This window comes from Pelophylax lessonae, assembly GCF_965119305.1.
Source record: "Pelophylax lessonae genome assembly, chromosome: 8".
Lineage (NCBI taxonomy): Eukaryota > Metazoa > Chordata > Amphibia > Anura > Ranidae > Pelophylax > Pelophylax lessonae.
Genome location: NC_138775.1, coordinates 215,898,435 through 215,906,881, shown reverse-complemented (window position 1 = coordinate 215,906,881; position 8,447 = coordinate 215,898,435). Strand labels below are relative to the sequence as shown.

Below are 8,447 nucleotides of genomic sequence, written 5' to 3'. Positions count from 1 at the left end.
TTTTTTTCCCACAAACAGAGCTTTATTTTGGTGGTATTTGATCACCTGTGCGATTTTTACTTTTTGCGCTATAAACAAAAAAAGAGCGTTTATTTTGAAAAAATAACAATATTTTTAACATTTTTTTATATGAAATTCCCCCCAAAAAAGATGTAAAAACCAATTTTGTAAAAAATTTTTGGCCAATTTGTTTTATGCTACATATGTTTGGTAAAAAAAATCGCAATAAGCGTATTTTGATTGGTTTGCGCAAAAGTTATTGCGTTTACTAACAAAGGGAAAGATTTCTGTCATTTTTGGTGTTTTTTTTTTAACGCGTAATGGCGGCGATCTGCGATTTTTTTTGCGGGACTGCGACATTGCGGCGGACAGACCGGACCCCTGACTGACATTTTTGACACTTTTGGGGGTACCAGTGACATTACTGCAGTAATCAGTGCTATAAATATGCACTGTTACTGTAAAAATGACACTGGCAGGGAAGGGGTTAATTTTATTGGAGAGGGAGGGGTTAATGTATGCCTGGTGCTTACTGACGTGTAGGGGGGGAGGTGACTGTGTGAGTCATGGACAGATCGGATGTCCAGCTATGCTGAACAGTCCGATCTGTCACTCCCTGTCACTATGGAGATCCGCCAGCAGGCGGATCTCCAGACTCGATCCCCGACGATCGGGTAAGAGCAGCGGCGATCGCCGCTGCTCCTCCCCTGGCCCGACTCCCGCTGTGAATGAAAACAGCGGGAGCGAGCCTCCGGCGGCGCGCAAGCGCCGCCCAGAAGGGGGAGTGTCCAGTCACATTAATACTACGTGGCTGGACGATAACGAACCACTCTGCCGCAGTAGTATTACTGTGAGCGGTTGCAGAGTGGTTAAATGTGTTCCTCTGGTGATTTAAGGGACTAACTTGAGAGCTCATATATCAAGAAAGTTGACCACAATTGTCGGTCTAGCCTCTTCAGTTCCCAACTCTTGCCAATGGGAAAGTGTAGGGGAAGAGGTGCTGAGAATGAGCAGTGTGATGGGCTCACATCTGTAGACAACATATGTGGCTACCCTGCAACAACATGCCAGGCAGCCATAGCCACCAAAGAAAGGACTGTGCAGCAGCAGCCTCAAGACACAGAGAACTAGGGCCCTTGTGATGCCCATGTCAATAAAAAGCAAAAAGGTGTCATGATAAAGTATCAATCTCTTTAGATCAGTATAACAGAGAGATAACTAGTAATACAGGGTCATAAATGGCAGCCTACACATTCTTGACTATAGGTTTCCATTAATGACCAAGTTAAAATATTTTGCAATTAGCTGATCAATATAAAAAAAGAAAAAACACATCATATACTGTAAATGTATTACTGATAAAAAAAAAAAAAGTTTTACATGAAAATTACATTTTTCCTCATGTTGATGATGCTGGATGGTTGAGCTGAAGGTTATATGTCATCTCTGTAATATTGGAAGCCTTGTCCTAGTTAAAGTCTGATGCAACAACAGTAGCTCTGGTGGCTATCTCTGCCAACTCCTCTCCAGGATGTTTACTTGCTATTGTCTTCACATCTTCTTTCAACTTCTACCAAGTTCCATCTCATCTTTCTAATTAATATTTTGTGTACAGATCAATCATAAAATCAAACACTGAAGGCATTTCTCATTTATATTGTGTATAGTAAAAATGCCACATCCGTATGAAAAATAGATTTTAATTCAGAAGGTCCAGCTTCCTTCACAGCACACCTTGCAAGATGTATACCTGCCAGTTGGAGCTTCACATAAAATTGATTAACCCCTGCATGTTTTTTTTCAAACTCATTACTGTGTATGGGCAAATGCATGGACAAAATCTTAGAATTTCTGTAGCACCCTCCTAGGTAGGTGCTAGGTAAATAAAGCCTAGTATCTCATTCTGCTTTTCAGGGGAGCCTGATCATTAATTAGGCCTGTTACATGTGTCCATATGTGATTAATCTGGGCTGAGGGAGTGTCCCCACTGTGTCCAATAGGGAGGCCTGTTGGACAGTGGAGGAAACCCAGCCAGTGACACACAGGCTTTTGTAGCTGTCTCAGTGGGTTGGCACAGACAAGTAGTGCATCCTGGGATAGGCTATAAAAGCCAAGAGCACATGTGGCAGGGTGTCTTTGGGAGGGAAGCCAGGTCCCAGAAGGAAGGTGACATTTGTCTCTCCTTCTGCTGCTGTGGATGGTGGTCACAGGTGTTCGGCCTTGTGAGCCAGGAGTGTTGAGCTGAGCCAGGAGGTCCATGAAAGCTGACTGGTGGAGTTGGAGGCAGAGCAACCTTGGGAAAAACAGTGTCCGTGAGTACCGGGAAGCTTGCCGGGGGTCTCCCTAGGAAGGGGACCACTCCAGAGGAGAGTCAGTAGACGGGTGTCAGCACACATAGCAAGAGAGAAAGGGGGTGCCAAGTTAGAACCCTGAAGAGTAATTCAAGCAGGAACACTTGATCTATCTTCACTTCAGTGGAAGGGTGAAACAGCGGCCTTGCCGCATTCTAAAGTCAGATGTCCTCACCATTGTGAATAGTTGTCAGTTGGAGTATCCAACTCATCCCTTCTCCTATCCAAGTTCTCAATAAAACCACAAAACCAACATCCCATGGACTGATTTTTGACTGAGCCAAGAACTTTCATTGCTGTTTATCTGTTTTCAGTTGCTAAGCGTAACCCAGGGGAATCCAGAAAGTGTAATTCTCAGCAGTCCTCTAGGGGGTAGTGCTACATTTAGAAAAGCTTGAGGGGTCTTCAAACAATGTAACTATAAATGGTTTACTAAATCATACACGCTTTCTGTTTTTATTACTTACTGACATATTGGCTGAACTCTCCATCCAAGTACTAACTAGTACTAACTATGTTATTCTCTAATACCCAATAACTGCTATTAAAAACAGATTTAGTGAGTGATTCAATGAGGAAATGTAAAGAGAAAGTGCAAAAAGAACATGTATTGTTAGCAACATTTTACTTTTCATTTTATTATAGTCAAAAACCAAGATTACTATTTTTCGTTGTTATGGGCTAGTACGAGTCACTTATGATTTTTATCCTTTGCACTGTTTAATGGAACGCACTTCTATTTGTCATGGATCACATCAGTTCGTTTTGGCACTTGCAACTCAAAGCTGTGTAACTGGATGTATCTTTTTATACAAATATTCCATTACCTCACACCCAGGGCCGGTGCAAGGATTTTTGTCTACATAGGCGAAGGTGCATTTTGGTGTGGGCAGGAGTGGATATACCGATATAAAGCAGCTACTGAGTTTACATCCACTTTTATCAGATGCTCTGTATGGAGAATGAGACTCGATACCTGTCTAAATGAGCCCTTTTATCAGAATCTGCAGAGTTCCCCTTTAAAATGTAAGGGGGGATTCTGATTAAAGGGGGCCAAGGGCAACCTAATTTAGGGGGGAGCGCTGACAACTCTAAAGTAAGTGGGCTCTGGTGGCAGAACTCCCTTACATCAGAGTTCCTCTTTACACCAGAGTTTGCAGAGTTCCCCCTTAAATAAGTGCCCTCCTCGCTCCTCCCTTACCCTAGGATTCCTAGTTACACTCTTAAAACATTGTCCATTCCATGCATGCAGCCTGTAGGCCACTGTGGGAAGGTTTAGGCAGGCTGCAGGGCACTGCCAGCTTGCTCTGGCTCAGACAGGCTGGTGGTCCTTCCTCCCCCTCCTGCCCGTCTTCTTCAAACCACTAGAAACAGGCACCAAGCGATTGACATCACATGCACCCTCCCGTACCTGTCATGCTACCTGAGTCTGGCTCTTCTCCTGTCTACAGACATTTAGGTTGAGTTCACATATCTGCGGTGCAGGACACCGCATGTAATTACATGCAGTGTTTTTATGGTGTGATTTGAGCCATTCATTTGTATGGCTCAAATTGTACCATATCTCCACATCTGCGATCCGATTCTGTCAATTGCAATGCATTTTGCAAATAGTTTTGGGGTTTCATTAACTTAACATTGACACCCCATGTGGCTTGCATGAACGCCATGTGATTTCAATGCCGTGATTGAAATGCACAGGATTCACTACATTTCCCCACACCTCATATATGTTAACCTAGCTATATGAACAGGAGAAAAGCGCCAAACCTATCATGTTACCTGGTCTAACTGCCCCATCTCCCTGCTCTTTCTGCCTCCATCTCCCTGCTTTTTTCCCATCTTCCTTCTTTCTATTATATTTTATTCTATCATATTGATTTTCTATTCTATTCTTTTCTATTCCTGTCTCTTACTTTCTATTCTATTTGTTTCTATTATTTTCTATTCTATTCTTTTCTACTCTAAATCTTTTCTTTTTTTTTTTTTTTTAAGCATTCAACTTTTTTTTTTGTTATTTTAAAACCTTTTAATTTTTTAATACAGGTCTCTTTCCCTATTTGACCACAAGCAAGTGCAAGAAAAAAAAAAAAAAGGGTTTGTTCGTAACCTCGTTTATTAATTTTCGCTTTTTTGCACGTATGCGTTCTGCAAGGCGGTGGAGGAGATTTTGAGTTTTTTCTGCAGGACGTGTGCGTCGGTCGACTCTATCCTCTTGTAATAGTTCTTCTTTGTTTCGATGATTTCGAAGCCAAATTTCCTGTACAAATCTATGGCTGACTCATTGCTGATTTGGACATGTAGATAGATGTTGTCGAAGGTGCAATCTTTTTCACAAATGTTTAAGACGTGATTTAGCATCTTTGTGCCTATTCCTAGCCTGCGGTACGGTGCCAAGCACCCCAGGGTCATGATCTATAGTCTGTTCTGATTCTGGGAGTGATCCACCTTACAGCATACTGCTCCCACTGCAATGTCATTGAAATAAGCAAGTTTTTCAAGCCCCCCGACTTCCAAGACATCCTTGTACAATTTGTCATTGTAGCTGACTGGGAAGATGACCTGCTTCAGCCTTTTCAACTGTTTTATGTTGTGTGGAGTCACATCCCCCAGCTCGATCCAGCTACCCTTCATGGTGACAGCGGCGCCCCCTCGGAGTCCCGGGTGGTGTGGGCAGAGTCTCAGTCCCGGTGCACCCCAACCCCATGCTTCTCTCTCTCGCTCTTCTTCTCTGAGGTAAGCTCGGTATCTCAACCAGCCAGTGCCCCCCTCCTCCTCCTGACCTGCCACACGTGACCTGGCCAACTCCTCCGAATGGCCAATCTTTTCTATTCAAATTAAATTTTGTTCTATTCAAAATTCAAATTTCAGAAGATGGTTATATATTCTATTTTATTCTATTATTTTCTATTCTTCTTTAAAATGTTCTATGCTTTTCTAATCTTTTCTATTCAAATTTGAATTCATTCTATTGGAAATTCCAATTTCGGGAGATGGTTATATATTATATTCTTTATTTCTTTCTATTCTATTCTATTGTTTTTCTATTCTATTTTTTTTTCTATTCTGTTCTTTTCTATTATTTTCTATTCTATTCGAATCTTTTATATTCAAACTCAAATTCATTCTATTTAAAATTTGAATTACGGAAGATGATTATATATTTTTTCTATTTTATTCTTTTCTGTTCTATTGTTTTTCTTTTTTATTCTTTTCTACTGTATTCTCTTATATTCTATTCTATTCAAATTCAAATTCATTCTTTTCAAAATTAAAATTTTTATTCTATTCTGTTCAATTGTTTTTCTAGTCTATTCTATTCTCTTATGTTCTAGTCTATTCTTTTCTAATTTTGTCTATTCTATTTAAATATTTTCTATTTAAATTCATTCTATTGGAAATTCGAATTTCGGAAGATGGTTATATATATATATATATATATATATATATATATATATATATATATATATATTCTTTCTAGTTTATTCTATTCTATTCTTTTTCTATTCTATTATTTTCTATTCTTTTCTTTTCTATTCTATTCTTTTCTATGTTATTCAAATTTGAATTCATTCTATTCAAAATTTTGAATTTCTTGAGATGGTTAGTGTGCATGTAATGTATAGAGATTACAGACAAAGAAAAATATATAACTCACCACTACGTGTGCATCCTCCTACTGCTAGTGCAAATAAAGTGTTATTCCTCTTCTAATTTCTCTTTTTAGGAATTTACAATGACAAGGAATCCAGCAACTCCCATCAAGCCAAATCACCAATTTGTTTTTATAAATGTCAGCTAAAGGGTGACTGTGATTTGGAGTTGGTGTCAACCAGTAATACAAACCAAAAATGTGGCAGAAATTATGGAAAATTGATATAAAATTGTAAAAGATTATTATTGGACAGACCCAGTCCAATGTAATTGGTCCGATAATGCAATGGTTGTTGTAAACCTTGCATGCTATATGAACAGAACTCAGTCACAACTAGGAGAAGATAGTAAAGCCTTGGAAACCTTGTGGTCTGTTGGTAAAGAGCTTATTCAAGCAGCAGTTGGAAAAAAAAAAAAAAACACAAGTAATGGCTAAAATCAATGTATCTTAAATCCACCAGCAAGGTGGTATGTGAAGCAACAATTATACAACAGCCAGTTGGAGGTGGAGGGATCACAGAGCTGGATGGGGCAGACCTGGGAGCACCTCCTGGCCAGGGAGGTGGATGGAATGTGGGGCCACCTGGTAGGTGGAAGCACCGGAGACTCAGGAAGCCGTCCTCAGGAAAGGATATGCCCAGACCACTCAGTCATGCCGTCGCCAAGGCACGAAGTCTTGCAGGCCGACGTGGATGCTGGCAGAGCATTCCTCTCAGGAGTCCAGTGGAGCAGCCAGGGAGGTAGCGTGCACAGTCCACTAGCAGATACAGTACCCGAGGCGAGCAGGATCAGCAATGTCTGTGCTGGAAGAAGCTGGGAAGGTGGCGTGTGCCATCAAGGGGGTTAAGACGTTTAGTTTTCGGATGCAGACACCCCACTAGCATTCCATTTTACATTAATTACTGTCATTCTATTAAATGTATTGATAAATCTTAATATATTACATTATATTCCTACAATTTTATAAAGCATTCCTATCAATTTACTATGTACTAGTGTTATTTATCCTGTAATTTACACTATTAATGTTCTGTTGTAGTGGTATGGGGTGGACAACAGACTTGGGTAGATTGTCTCATCCCTTCTCTCATCCAATCAGGAGCAATATGGACCAATATAAAATATTATGGCAATCTAGGGGTTATCTTGAGAAAGGGGAGTGACCCTGAAACACGTCATGTTGCCCTAGACACAGCTCCATGCTGGACATGCACCACAGTCCCAGAAAAGGTCGGTCCTTTTGGTTATCGAAAAAGCAGAAAGGCCAAAAGAGTGCTGGTCTTATAAAAGGGATTCTGCCAACATCCCAATAAATACTAGAAAGAAAATTGGTACCCCAATGGGACTTTACAGGCAGATTAAGGGAGTAATCGAGTAGAACAACAAAATATGATAAAAAGTACAAACAAACTTTATTGTAAAACAATCATAAAAATGATCACATGGTCAGTGGTAATTGCTAAGGTAAAAGCAGACATCTGATGACATACAAAAATGTAAACAAAGCACTCTCTAATAGAGAGATGCTGGAGCACCAGACTGGCCAATGTAGGTGTAAGGCCAGAATCTTGAGGTGTTCACAAGGCAACCCAATGCGTCTCAGAGCTAAATGTTTTTTCCTTCTTCAGGGAAGAAGAGGGGTGCCAAAGTTCTACAATATAATAATATACTGGTAAGAAACATATATTCCTAACAGCAAACAGGAGAGTCATAATAAGACAGATGGGATATATATACTTACATACAGTCATTATGAAAAAGTGCATATAGCAGATGTGTATTTCCACGCAGTTCATAGGTATGTCCACCACCAGACTGGCTCAACCAAATAGAGTAGGGGTAGTCATGCCATATCTGTCTGCATATGCAAGGACCATCTGGCAGTTTTTCCCAGCAATTGGAAATCTATAGATACACGAAAAGTAAAAAATGCTATGTGGTAGGGAAGGAAAAAAAAAAGATTTAAAAATCTTGACGTCAGCACGCAACGTGCCGAGCGTCGCATGCTGACGTCATCACCAGGGGACACGAGCCGCCGACACAACAATGATGGGGGCAGGATCAGGCGCGTCATAAGAGTGTGCATCCTCCTACTGCTAGTGCAAATGAAGTGTTATTCTCCTTCTAATTTCTCTCTTTAGGAATTTACAATGACAAGGAATCCAGCAACTCCCATCAAGCCAAATCATCAATTGTTTGTCATAAATGTCAGCTAAGGATGACTGTGATTTGGAGTTGGTGTCAACCAATAATGAAAACCAAAAATGTGGCAGAAATTATGGAAAATTTATAGAAAATTGTAAAAGATTATTATTGGACAGACCCAGTCCAATGTAATTGGTCCGGTAATGCAATGGTTGTTGTAAACCTTGCATGCTATGAACTGAACAGAACTCAGTCCTAACTAGGAGAAGATAGTAAAGCCTTAGAAACCTTATGAAC

General features: G+C 40.3%; 1 pseudogene across 1 annotated transcript; it reads right to left on the bottom strand.

Moving 5' to 3' along the window:
• Window positions 1-4,399: 4,399 nt before the first annotated feature.
• On the bottom strand, window positions 4,400-5,164 carry LOC309561113 (N-alpha-acetyltransferase 50-like; annotated as a pseudogene). Its single transcript has one exon. The product of its transcript is annotated as an N-alpha-acetyltransferase 50-like (transcript).
• Between the last annotated feature and the right edge of the window lie 3,283 nt (window positions 5,165-8,447).